This window comes from Leptonychotes weddellii, chromosome 8 (genome assembly GCF_054177405.1).
Source record: "Leptonychotes weddellii isolate Sample4059 chromosome 8, ASM5417740v2, whole genome shotgun sequence".
NCBI classification, from domain to species: Eukaryota; Metazoa; Chordata; class Mammalia; order Carnivora; family Phocidae; genus Leptonychotes; species Leptonychotes weddellii.
Window position 1 is genome coordinate 76,043,481 of NC_138376.1, and position 14,062 is coordinate 76,057,542.

At 38.4% G+C, this 14,062-nt stretch overlaps 1 protein-coding gene and 1 non-coding gene across 3 annotated transcripts in view; one reads left to right on the plus strand and one right to left on the minus strand.

Moving 5' to 3' along the window:
• Positions 1-13,914, minus strand: part of ASCC3 (activating signal cointegrator 1 complex subunit 3) — a 301,692-nt gene extending 287,778 nt beyond the window's left edge. The window contains exon 1 of one of the 2 annotated variants that reach the window (XM_006727550.3): positions 13,653-13,914. The gene's annotated coding sequence lies outside the window, so the exon portion shown is untranslated. Of the gene's footprint in view, positions 1-13,638 lie in introns of both variants that reach the window. The other variant, XM_081828714.1, reaches the window with a different exon arrangement.
• On the plus strand, positions 9,581-9,713 carry LOC115941551 (small nucleolar RNA SNORA38). Its single transcript, XR_004076286.1, has one exon. It is a non-coding gene; the product is annotated as a small nucleolar RNA SNORA38 (small nucleolar RNA).
• Positions 13,915-14,062: the final 148 nt, after the last annotated feature.

Genomic DNA, 14,062 nt, shown 5'->3' on the forward strand with positions numbered 1-14,062 from the left:
TAGCCTGGTGATGGGTATTAAAGAGGGCACGTACTGAATGGAGCACTGGGTGTTATACGCACACAATGAATCACGGAACACTACATCAAAAACTAATGATGTAATGTATGGTGATTACCATAACATAATAAAAAAAAAACTAGAGGCCAGCAAACCAGTTGGAAAGTTATTTATTACAATAGACCAGATGAAAGATAAAGAGGGTGGAATTGAGGCAAGAAAAAGCAGAAGATGGATTTGAGAGATACTCATATTTGAAAGATAGAATGGGTGGGATAGCCTATGAAGATGAAGGGGAAAGAAGCAGGACACCCAAATTTTTGATTTAGGAGAGGTAGAATGGTGGCGTATATATGTCTAGATGGCATACAGGAAGAGGAAAGATGACTGATTAATTCTGCTTTGGAAAGTTTTGATCATGTGCCATCAAGTAAGATAATCAGTTTTGGATTCCCTATCAAAGGTGTGGGCTGGAAATAGAGAATTCAGTGTTATCACTTCAAGGTAGTTAAAACCATGAGTGAACACATTGCTTTAAGTCAAATATAAATAAACCTGTGGACCTTCTCCCCAAGAAAACAGACATACACATATATAAATATTTTGTACTTCATTTCAGAAGCCACATGGATACCATAGAACCCATCCACATGAACCCCTAAAAACCTCTTGGGAGTAAAGGGCCAAGAACAGAATCCTAAGAAAGAGATCAGCAAAGAGTTGTCATATGATAAAAGTGTTACCACAAGAAAAGAGAATGTTTCAAATGCTGTTACAGAGTTCACAGTATTTGGCCACTCTCAGGTCTTGGGTGAGTTTAGCACACATACTTTAAAAAAAAAAACGGGGGGAGAAAGCAAATTTCAGTGGGCTGAAGGGTAAATGAAAGGGAGAAAATGAGGAAATAAAATGGGTACAAGCTATTTTTTCAAGGAACCTGGCCGAGAAGAAAAGGAGAAAGGGCAAGAAATAGTAAAATACATTGGGTCAAGAGTTTTTGAAATACAGGAGAGAGTTGAGCACAATTCCATAACCAGGGGAGAGACAGAAGAAAGAGGGAAACGTTGAATAATCAGAAGGCTATGACTAAGGGAGTAGAGTCCCTGAGACTATAGGAAAGAATAAGAATAAAAGCATGAGGTAGAGATAAGACTGCTAGCAGGAAGAGCAGGGAGGGATGGATACTTGGAAATGCAGATGTTTGTAACATGGTGAAGCAGAAAGTGCATGAGGAGAGAAAAAGGTGGTGAAAGTGAATTCCACCAAAATGACTCTAATTTTCTTTGAGATCTGCTGAAACTATTCAAAAGACAATGAGAAAAAATTTTTGAAGACAGAGGCCAAAGTTTGATCTCAACACCTAAAGGAACAAAGGTTGGTATGATCTAGGGTTGAGGTTTTATAACATAGGGACAATAGTAGTAGGACAATGATGAGAATAATTAAGTTCTGGATTTGAGGTCCAAACAAAAGAAAAGACGTTCAAGTTGGAGGTCTTAAAGACACATCATAATGTTCACGGTTAAAATTTCTGGTTTAGGGCACCTGGGTGGCTCAGTAGGTTAAGCGACCGCCTTAGGCTCAGGTCATGATCCTGGAGTCCAGAATCAAGTCCGCATCCCGCTCCCTGCTCAGCAGGGAGTCTGCTTCTCCTTCTGACCCTCCCTGCTCTCATGTGCTCTCTCTCTCTCTCATTCTCTCTCGCTCAAATAAATAAAATTGTAAAAAAACAAAATAAAATTTCTGGTTTATAAGACTACAGTGAATACACATTAAGATAAACTGTCCTATGTAGCAGTTACCTCAGTAATTTTTATCCCTTATTTAGTATGACCTACTAAATGGCAAATGAATGAAAAAATTCCTTTAATAATAAATCTTAACACCTCAGCATATAATTTATAAAAGACTAAAACCCAAAAGACTATTTTTATTGGCCAGAAGTGGCCACCTCTGATTATCTGAATGAATCTTCAGAATGTTGATTAGATATACATACACATAAAAAAGAAAGGGTCTTGAAGAAATTAATTGCCCTTTTGAACATTCAAAGAAGGAAGAAAAAAATCTGACAGGAATATATTTCCCTTTGTGAAATGATATTAACCAATAACCAGTGGGCTAGAATTCTAGTACACATTATTCTGAAATACCACATAGCAAGTTTTAAGATCCTTCATATTTCAAATCTGTGTTTCGAAACTCTAAAAGGGGTCTGACTGCTTGACAGTAACTTTAGGAAAATACAGTTACTGTGTTTTTCATTATAAACAAATAACAAAATCTCCAAAACAGCCAAACTATATTTCCTAACGAACATAAAGTCAATAATTAGCTGTTGGCAATCATGGCTGCTAGAGAATTATTGGGGGGCGGGGAGTCAAAGTGATATAATGTAGGTGAGGGATAAAAACACTGGAATGATGGGAGTAGATTGTGAATGGAGTAAAATTAGAATTTAAGATTTTAATACTTAAAATAGAATTATATGCCCACAAACCAGATCTTGAAAAATAAACTGGAATATTTATATTTTACTTCTAAAAAGTGAGTTGTAAAAGAGTTAACACAGTCAAGATCAGAATTCAGAAAACACCAGCCTTCGTAGACATATTACATTTATAATCCTCTAGTATGCCATTTCAAAGGAGGGTAATTTTTCACAGTAAATTCTAAAAATGATTTTTCCCCTTATTCCTAACTTGTACATTATTGCCATCAATTAGTCAATACAGTAGAGTTATATCACAGGCACATTTACTTATTTGAATCAACCAAATAAAACATGCCAAATAAAAGTTATAGATAGACAAAAACAATAATACTGGAGATTCTGCCACTATTTAATACACTGAATACTTGCTCTAGAGTGAATACGGGATGAGCAATAAAAATATGATGCTCCCTTCATGTTTGAATCACCATATGCATCTCAAACCGTGAGCATCCTGCTGCACTGCAATGTTTAAAACCATGTTCCCCTTTTTAAAAAGATATACAGGGGCATCTGGGGGACTCAGTAGGTTGAGTGTTGGACTCCTGATTTTTGTGAGATTAGATCAAGCCCGGCATTGGATGTAGAGTCTGCTTGAGATTCTCTCTCCCTGTGCCCCTCCCCCCACATGCACTCTTTCACTCTTCAAAATAAATAAATAAAATATTTTAAAAATATATATATACACACATCATGGCCATTAAAGCAAGCCAACTTTTTCACCTAGTTCATGTGAAGAAACTGATTATTTTCCAAGTCTGGAAAAAAGACATGACTGCACACAACATACTATGACAGTGTGTTTTGACAAACTTGTATCCAAATGAAGGATTCTCAAGGGCAATTTTAACTATTCATAATTTCCACCCAAGAAGTTTACTTTATATCCTAACTCATTCTTAAGCAAGAAGCAAGTGCTCTTCAATTGTTTCCAATCAAATTAGAAAACACACTTGGAGCATGAAGAACAAAGTAAGGAAAAGATAAATAATACACACATATACACGTTTTATATAAATCAACATACATGATTTATTAAAAATGAAATTTATATAAGATTGATACTCTCTAATTTACTTCCCCCAACTACTTAATTCTATTAACCCCAGGTTTCCCACCCTAGGAAGAATGGACCTAGTTAGGCTCATAACTAAAAACCAAAGTTTTCATATTATAAAAGAGACCTCCATAATTATATTAATTTTACTTTTTAAGGATAAAGAAAGCTTTTCTTTAAATGCCCTTGAAAAAACAAGTGTCTAGAAAAACATGTCAATACCAGTTAAGAACAAGAAGAGTAGTCAGAAAGCATTTCACAAACCCCAAACATGTTCACATATTACTCTAGAGAATACATGGAATAGATACACAACATACTAGGAGTGTGTATCTTAACTCTCTCCACACCGGTCCAGTTGAAAAGGTCCTGGCTCAGATTATCTGAGAAAGGCAGAATTCTCATTCCACCCCAACCTATGGACTTCTGGAGGACAGACCCAAAGAACTTCTGTCTGTCCCTTAATAAAACCTGAATTCACCAAACCAAAACTCTAGTGATTCTCTAGCCTTAGCTCTTTAGAGAGAAAGGGTTTTGCTGACCTTACACTTGTTCCACTATATCACAACTTTATGGAACACCACACATTCCTGAATATGAGCTTCTTTTGGAAATCTAACTCAAGTTTTTACACCCAAACAACTAGGATTATCCACTCAGAACCCAAAAAAAATATTTATCAAAGGGTATGATGACCTTAATCTTTACTTCTTACTGTTTTGCGCTAGTAGAGGAAATTCTTAAATAGCCCTAACACCGACATTATATAAAAGAAGTTGGCACACACTCACTACCCCTCTTTTTCAAGTAGAGAAAAACACTAAAATCAGGACTCAGATGAATTTATATGGTAAACAAAAAATATAAAAACAGGAAAGTAAATTATTAACTAACTCACTAGGCATTATGAATGCCTCTCTATGCACAAATACATAGAGAGTAAAAATTCTGTGATGTTACTACACTGCACTTAATATATATGCTTTATTTATTATTTCTGGAAAAAAAAGGTATTGCCATGGCCATTATTTAACATTCAGGTCTGAACTGTTTGTTTCAATATTTATGAGTAAAAACTTAACTACCGATAAAAAAACAGAGCACTTTCTTTTGCTTTCTGTGATATTAGTCAGAAACATGCCCTGACAAAGAGAGTCCACCAGAATATTTCCCTATGCCTTGCTCTGAGATGAACCATCACTTCTTATGAGGCTTCATCCTCTGCCACTCACAGCTTCCTAAACTGAAAAAATGTTTGAAAGGGTCAGGCCTATTAGTTCTCATTTTTTCTATTCTAACTTCTAGGCCACTTTTCTTAGTAATAAATTATATATTCTACAATTGAGAGGAAAAACAAGTTTTGACAATGACACTCCCTACCTTTTTAAAATCTAATTACTGAAAGAAACACCATGTTTCAAAAAGCATTACAAACATTTTTAAAATTCACTTTCTCTAATGTTTTAAAAAATTATAGCATGTGACTTTAAATTTTTTAAACAGTAATATAGTCATTTCTCTAAATATTGTTGGTTAACAATTTTTCTAGTGAAGATACCAGGGAAATCATGATATCTGTTGACTTAATAAAAATCACATCTGTATAGGTTGAACAATGATGTTTTTCAATGTTTTATAAAAATTTCCATATAAGTATAGACCATAAAATAATTGACTACTGGATGTTGCTTTCTGACCATAAACATACTTAAAAAAAACTATCTGTACTTATCAAATTTATGCACTCTTTCCCACATTAGTGACTTCTAAGTAGGTGAACACACCAGTCATCCTACTTTAAAGTCTTCTCTTCACCAAGTTAATTAATCCCGTTTCTTTCCATCAACCCCCTCATTACGCCTCGGTTTATATACTGTAAATTGCAGTATTTTTTAAAAGACAAAGATCTGAAGCAAATAAGACAAAAATTAAAACTTGTTAATCTGCATGGCAAGTATATTAGCATTTGTTATTTTCTGAAATTTCCCATATTCTTGAAATATTCCATAATTAAAAGTTTTAATTAAGTTTCAATAAATACAGAGGCTAATAAGAGAGATATCAGTTTTTTTTTTTTTTAAGATTTTTTTTATTTATTTGACAGAGAGAGACACAGTGAGACAGGGAACGCAAGCAGGGGGAGTGGGAGAGGGAGAAGCAGGCTTCCCGCGGAGCAGGGAGCCGGATGTGGGGCTCGATCCCAGGACCCTGGGATCATGACCTGAGCCGAAGGCAGACGCTTAACGACTGAGCCACCCAGGCGCCCCGAGAGATAACAGTTTTAAAGCATCAAACTAAATGGCAAATCGTAGGTTCTGAAAATACTACCTAAAAATTATTAGGTTAAAGAGAGACTGAACATCTGAACACTGAGCATCTAGGTGCTTGTTTAATGTTCCTACACACATTGTGCTTCATTGCCATTTAAGGTAATAGTTCATAATAGGTAGCCAATTTCTTTAAATAAGTACCAACTTTTTTCTTTTTTTTTTTATTTATTCATTTGAGAGAGAGCACGAGAGGGGGGAGGGTCAGAGGGAGAAGGACACTCCCTGCTGAGCAGGGAGCCCGATGTGGGACTCGATCCCGGAACTCCAGGATCACGACCTGAGCTAAAGGCAGTCGCTTAACCAACTGAGCCACCCAGGCGCCCTAAATAAGTACCAACTTTTTAAAAGGTTAAAGGGGGAAAAAGGGACACAAAGTAAAAGGTTAGACAAGCCCATCATAGCAGCATACTTTAAGAGACCATTTGTAAAGACCTGAGAAACACCAGGCTCACCAGGGTGAAAAAGTAAAACTCAAGGTGGTACTCTAACCAAGAAAGACTGAAACCTAATCAATTTTCACAATCATCTGAAAAAGAAGGTGTTAAACAAAGTGTTCTTTATCCCACTTTTTATTTAGCACCAATAAAAAATATATTGCATCTGGTAAAAACACTTTTTATCCCTTCATTAATTCATTCAAGAAAAATTTATTCAGTGGGGATACATGATAAAATTGCTGAAGTGAAACTGTCCCCTCTCTCTTTATTAGTAATATTTTCTTCTCTACTGGATCATCTCCAAGCCCAAAAATATGGTATAGGGGCTCCCATATTTAAAAACCTCCACTGACTCCACAGCCCTCTTCAATTAACACCCTACTTTTCAGCTTCTCTACAACATAATTCCATTCCAATCAGGCTTCTACCTCCACTGTTCCACCAAAAGAGCTCAAATAACTTCAACATCGCCAAATTCAATGTTACAAATAACCTCACAAATAACCTCAACATTGCCAAATTCAATGTTACTTCTCAGTCCTTAATTCCTGTCAGTTTTTGACCTAGCCCTTCTAGATACAGTTGCTTCACTTTGCATCTAGGACACCAATATCTCATCTCTTGTTTTTTCTCCAACAACACTGGCACTTTTTCTCCTGTTGGTTCCTCCTCATCCTCCTATCCTTTAAGCACTGCTGTGCCCTAAGATCAGATCTCAGACCCCTTCTCTAGCTACACTTGTTCCTTAGGTGATCCCATTCAGTCTCAAGGCTTTAAGTATCATTTATATGCTAATTCCAAATTCTTACCTCCATCCCACACATCTCATCACTATTCCAGATTTGTATACCCATTACTCTTTCACATCTCCACTTGCATGTCTAATAGTCAACTCAAACTTAAAAATATCAAAATTGATCTCCCAGTGAAAATCTCCTCCTGTGGTCTACCTCACTTTAATCAATCACAACTCCATTCTGCCTGTTGCTAAGGCCAAAAAAAACTTGGGAGTTATGCTTCACTCATCAGCAAATTCTCCCAACTCTACCTTCAAAATATACTCAGAATCTCGGGGCGCCTGGGTGGCTCAGTCGTTAAACGTCTGCCTTCAGCTCAGGTCATGATCCCAGGGTCCTGGGATCGAGCCCCACATCGGGATCCCTGCTCCGTGGGAAGCCTGCTTCTCTCTCTCCCACTCCCCCTGCTTGTGTTCCCTCTCCCGCTGTGTCTCTGTCAAATAAATAAATAAAAAATCTTAAATATATATATATACACACACACACACACACTCAGAATCTGACCACTTCTGACTATCACCCTGTCTTCCCTGGATTATTACAATCGCCTATCTAGTCTCCCTGTTTTCATCCTTACTCTCTAACAATCTAGTTTCCATACATAAACAAGAATGATTCTTCCCCAAAACAGGTTAACATTTGTGGCTCTCCTCTGCTCAAAACCTTTCAAAGGTTTCCTGTATCTCTGAGTAAACTTCAAAAGGCTTAAAGAATATGGCTTTCTCTTACATTTTGATCTGATCTCTTGTAACTCTCCTCCTTGTTCATATTGGGACATCCATATTGGCCTTCCTCCCAGTGATATAACTATACTAAGCAGATCTCCCTGCATGAACAGTTTTCTCCCACATGCCACATAGGTAGCTCCTTCATTTCCTCAGGTCTTTGCTTAAATGTTTCTTTACCAGAGAAGCCTTCTCTGAACACCCTATCTAAAATAGCACCCCCTTCTTTGATCCTTCTCTTACATCCAACTCACTTTACTTCATGGCACTTATCACATGACACATATTTTCTGTGTTTTTAATCAGCTTCATCCAATAGAATATGAGTCCTGTGAGGGTGGGAATTTTACTTTGTTTATTGCAGTATCCACATCACCAAAAATAAAATAGTGTTTGGGGCATAGTAGGTTCTCAGTAAGTATTTTGGCCAGATGGATGGACTGAGAAGAAGGATAAAAGGAGGCCAAAGCGGCCACAAAAAAGGGGCAGTATTTACAGGTCTGGACACATACACACACACACATATATATAAAATATATATTTTTTTAATGTTAACATCATCTTCATTTCGGGACCTCAAAAATATCCCCCCTCCCCCATGTAAGTTAATCATTTGATTAATTTATTTTAGTCCTTAAGGAGATGTTTTGCAAACTAGTAAGTTTTCTCAAACACAAAAGAAATAAAAATCTAACGTGATTTATTCAACTCACGCCACTCTTCTCAAAGAACTCAAGAACTTATACACGCAGAAATTTAATTCTAAAATTAATATTTGGGTATTTTCTAAATCTCAGGCTAATATAACAGAAAACAAAAAGCAATGTAAAAGTTGACATTACTAGAAAACCTAGGGTAGGAGTGGGCTCAGGAGGAAAACCATAGTAGAAGAATGTAGGAACAGCTTTCACTCACCTGATATTTCTTAACTAGCATCTCTATTATATCCAATAAATACAAAGAGAAGAGCTCTGAAAAACTGGAGTTAAATCAATCATTTTTCAAACTCCCTAATAACTCTAAATATTTTTCCCCAAGCTAATGGCCAAAATCAGTAACTTAGGATACCAACTTTTTCACTTTTTAAATCAATGACAAAGCCTCTACCTGGCTGACCAGGCAGCATTCACGGGTATTAGTATTTTTCCTTGCTTCAAGTCAATTCAAAGTCTCACAAAGCCAGCATCTTGACTAGCACCTCACAACTGCAGTAGTGTATGTCCTGCTTTTCCCCAGTACCTTGCATGGTTCTTAGCTTACACCAAGAAACTCAATATTTGTTCAATAATGTGTACTCAGAACATTAATCTGTGACTCTTTCCAGAAGTAATCTTTAGGTTATTCCTTGTTTCCCCATCCCCAGAGTACAGAGAGTGCTAATATTTTGCAAAGTTTCCTTCACTCCTTAAAGAATGCTCAGAAAAACCATTGAACGAACCCCCCTGGTGTTAAAAGTCCTGCTTAAATCAGGTCTAATTTAGAAAATGCATGCACACTGGGAAAAAATGCACTTATTTTTGAAAACTGCGTATTATCCTCACATTAAGTTCTTCTTATAAATCATTTATGTAGGGTTTTATAATTAAGTTTCTTAAACCAAGATGAAGGTATATTTATCTCTACTGATGTTTAAAAGTAGAATTTAACATTTTTATATTGTTTCATCTGATTAGCCTGTTGGGCATTTTATTGACTTTCAAGAAAGTAAGTAGAGAAATTTTTCTAAAAAGACAAATAGAACCCTCCAACAAAGGTGTGTCTGCGTGGTTTTCTGTCTTTGGACGTGTAAGAATTGGAGGAAAAGAAACGTGGACTTGGAGAAGTCTGGGGCCAGCCTTCTCCCTGCAGGCTCAAGATCAACCATCCCAGATAGGAAAAAAAAAAAGAAGAAGAAGAAAAGAAAAATTGTCTCACCAATAAGAATTTCCTCTCTTTGGAATGGAATATGTTTTCCTTTATCAGATTTGCATGCCATGTTTCTTAGCTACACACAACTGAGTGACTTGCTAGTCACTGACTTAATTTCAAAATGACCTAGCAAGTCTTTAAAAATGCTGGGAAAGTGGGGCAGCTGGGTGGCACAGTCAGTAAAGCGTCTGACTCTTGGTCTTGGTTCAGGTCATGACTCAGGGTCGTGAGATGGAGGCCTACCTTGGGCTCTGCTTGGGATTCTCTCTCCCTTTCCCTCTGCCCCTCTCTATTCCCCCCACCCCCACCACACCCACTCTCTCTCTCTAAAATAAATAAATATTTTAAAAAATAAATAAAAATAAAAATTCTGGGAAACATTAGCAACTACCTCTCTGACTACTCCATAATCCTGAGATAATTCCCTCCCTTCTTTTGAAGTTCTGCTTTAATAGACCAGAACAGAAAATTAAGAGGATTCTGAATTCATATGGTTTAATCAGAAGTTCTCCAATATGAACTGGTTGCGCTGGAATCACTGGGGAGTTGTTTGAACACAGACATTTCTAGACACCATCCCCAGAAATTCTGATTTGGTATGTTTGAAAATCTCTGGTTTAGTTATTAAATAACTAGGTGTGAACTTTCTCTCCTTCAAATATAAATATTTCTCAGCAATGATCTTATTAAAACATATCCTGAGAATGCTTACTGCTACCTGTAAATTTATTACATATTACTAGCTTAAAAATTATGTACCTCTTCCAAATTCCACCCTTATTTTCCATGTCAGTTCAAACCTTTGATAATGAATGAACTTCCTAACAATTCCCTTTGAAGAGATCACAGAAGTGGAGGAAGATAAGCCCAAAACTCCAAAACCAGAAAGATAAAATGAGACTCTATCTTAATTTACAAAGGTCCCCAAGAGTTAGCCTATTCAAATAACAATGAGGAGAGGCATAGTAGGAAAGTCAAATAAAAATAACGAGAACTGGGGTGCCTGGGTGGCTCAGTCCTTAAGCGTCTGCCTTCAGCTCAGGTCATGGTCCCAGAGTCCTGGGATCAAGCCCCACGTCGGGCTCCCTGCTTGGCAGGAAGCCTGCTTCTCCCATTCCCACTCCCTCTGCTTGTGTTCCCTCTCTCGCTGTGTCTCTCTCTGTCAAATAAATAAATAAATAAATCTTTAAAAAAAAAGTCTTTTTTAAGATTTTATTTTTATTTATCTGACAGAGAGAGAAAGAACACAAGCAGGGGGAGCAGCAGAGTGGGAGGGAGAAGCAGGCTCTCCACTGAGCAGGGAGCCCAATGCCGGGCTCGACCTGACCTGAGCTGAAGGCAGAGGCTTAGCCAACTGAGCCACCTAGGCGCCCCTCAAAATGATTTTTTTTGCCCCTTTCAGGTGAATGATCTGATTAAATCAAAATATTCAGAGATGGATTAAACTGCATTAAATCTGAATGAGTTTCAGAAATAAGACAACCTGTAAAGCTGATGATCATACCTAACAGCAGAAAAATGAAACTGAACAAACAGCAAACATTCTCAAACATACTTGCTCATCTACATGCAAAATAGAGGACTTAAATGAGATGGTATATGCTAAATGAATGAACATTTATATAGTCTACTATGAGCTAGGCACTATACTAGGCAAAAGATGTAAGAAATAAGATCCAGTACCTACTTTAAAAAACTTTACACTACATTGTAGAAGACAGACACATAATGCCTACCTTCTTACAATTAATAAATACATTAGATACCTTATTCTTTCCTCCTTGGTAATTATGCACTTTTTCTTTCCATAAATGTTTGTGTTTGTTAAAATTTCAACTTCAGGTAGATATCTTCTCAAAGTTGAAAACTGTGCCATATTATATCAAGATATACTTTGCACTGCAAAGCCTTATGCTAACTACCTCCCCAGAGAAGGTACTATGGGGCAAAAAACTTACTTATCAGTAAGTATCATACATATTTCTGATGAATATGCTTTGTGCATATAATTCTTGTGAATTAGAAGTTATTAACACATAGGAGATCCAATGAGACCAATGTAAAAGCTGGAAAAATAAAGTCTTTTTCAGGTAGAAACTGACTTCCAATTGTGAACTTTGTATTTAAGCCAATTTTGCAAAAAGAAAAAAAAATTATTCTTGGGGCTCCTGCGTGGCTCAGTGGGTTAAGCGGCCAACTCTTGATTTCGGCTCAGGTCATGATCTCAGGGTCCTGAGACAGAGCCCCACGTTGGGCTCCCCAAGTGTGCTTGAGATTCTCTCTCTTCCTCTCCCTCTGCCCTTCCCCCCACTCGTGCTCCCTCTTTCTCTCTCAAATAAATAAATCTTTTTTTTTTTTTTTAAAGATTTTATTTATTTATTCATGAGAGACAGAGAGAGAGAGGCAGAGGGAGAAGCAGGCTCCCAAGGAGCAGGGAGCCCGATGCGGGACTCGATCCCAGGACCCTGGGACCATGACCTGAGCCAAAGGCAGACACTTAACCATCTGAGCCACTCAGGCGCCCTCAAATAAATAAATAAATCTTAAAAAAAAGAAAAAAATTACTCTTAACTGGCAAAACATTGGCATATATACTTTCTTTTTGATCAAAGGCAAAATCAAGTCATGCTGTTCAAGAAAAATAATCTGCTCCTCTTTAGAGGCCAGTTACATATAAACACTGACAATAACTTAGTTTCATGAAAAGCCTTACTTTGGTCCACTAGAGATCCACGACATGAAGAGGAACCCTACTTAAGATTCTGTTAAAAGGGTGTGGGACTATAGAAAGTTCCGTAAGCACAGACACTGTATCTCTCTTTTTTTTTTCTAGGCATAGCACAGCGCCTGGCACAGATGAAGACATGAATGAATGAAATGATAAAAGAAAACTGTTCAACAGGGATCAAGAAGGCTAAACCATGAAAAATTAATTCATTCAATAAGATTACTTAGCCTACACTTAACTGGCATCTCTAAGGAGCATTTTTCTCATGCGAGACTATTATTATAGCCATCATTAAAAATAAAAGATACATGCACAGAAGTTCAATCCAGAGTAGACTCAAAAGCTGAATTCTTAACTTTTCACAACACTCTGAAAATGAGAAAAAAAAAACATTTCATCCATGAAACATGAAATCTAGAGATGGAGATACTGGTTATTCAATCCAATCTTACTTAGAAAAAGAAAATATGCTTACTAGCTTGAGTGTACATGTGATACCATTCATATCAAACTTTTAGCTAACGCTAAAATTATACTTCTTTTAAACCAAAGAATAGCAAAATACACGAACGCATTGCATTCAATAAATAAGTTAACTTATAATATAAAAACTATTTAATACAACTGCCCCCATTCCCACAGCACCCTCACACGCGCACACATTTACTTACTTCAAAATGAAATTCTAGACTCGGCGATTGCTAAATTCACCCACAAGTCACCATGACCAACTCCCTAACCAGACTATTTACTTTTCAGTGTGGGGGTAAAAAAAATATAAAGCATACTTTTCTCCCAAAATCTGTGTGAGGAAAACGAAAAAGTTACCACAGCTTTGTAACAAAACAAACAAAACCTAAAGAAAACAAATTACCCTCGTCCAGGAAAGAAAAATCACCCCACCTGGCCACCACGTTGTGGCCTAACACCTGGGCAATATGTGGCTTGGGTTGATTTTTTTGATCACCACCCCCCACCTACAAATTCCAAGAGTGGGACCAGACTGTCAGAGACCACGATCAAGACTTCAGGCCCGGAGAGGGATGACAGCTCGTGGCTTGCCCCCTAGTCCCGAGGGGGCTATCCGGTCGCGTCGCCCACCCCGAAGTCCCTGCCTCCCGCCACCTACCCCTGGACGCGGCGCCCCTCCTCCTTCTCCCACCTCCACCTCCTCACCTCTCGGCCCCAGCTCACGCGCTTCCCATCACTCGGTCAGCTCCTACCTTCGCGTCTCCCTCCCTTTCGTTTTCATTTTTACTTTCCACGCCGGGTGGGGAGCGGAGGGCAGAGCCGAAGATGCCAGCGGACGACTGCACCGCTATGCCTTCCTTTGCACCCCACCCGGAGCTCTCTAGGGTCGCTCCCAGTCACCGAGCACAGCGCCCCGACCACCGTACAGACCTACAAACCCGGCGAGGAGGGAGGGGGCGGAGCAGGCGCGGGCTTACACGTCACCCGCCCGCAGCGGCGCCAACGTCGGCACGTCGGCTCCCTCCTGCCCCACCCCGTCCGCGCGCGCCGCCGCCCGCCTCCCGCCCGCAGAGCAGAGCGGCGAAGAGGACCGGCCTGGCACCGAGGGCGCGCCC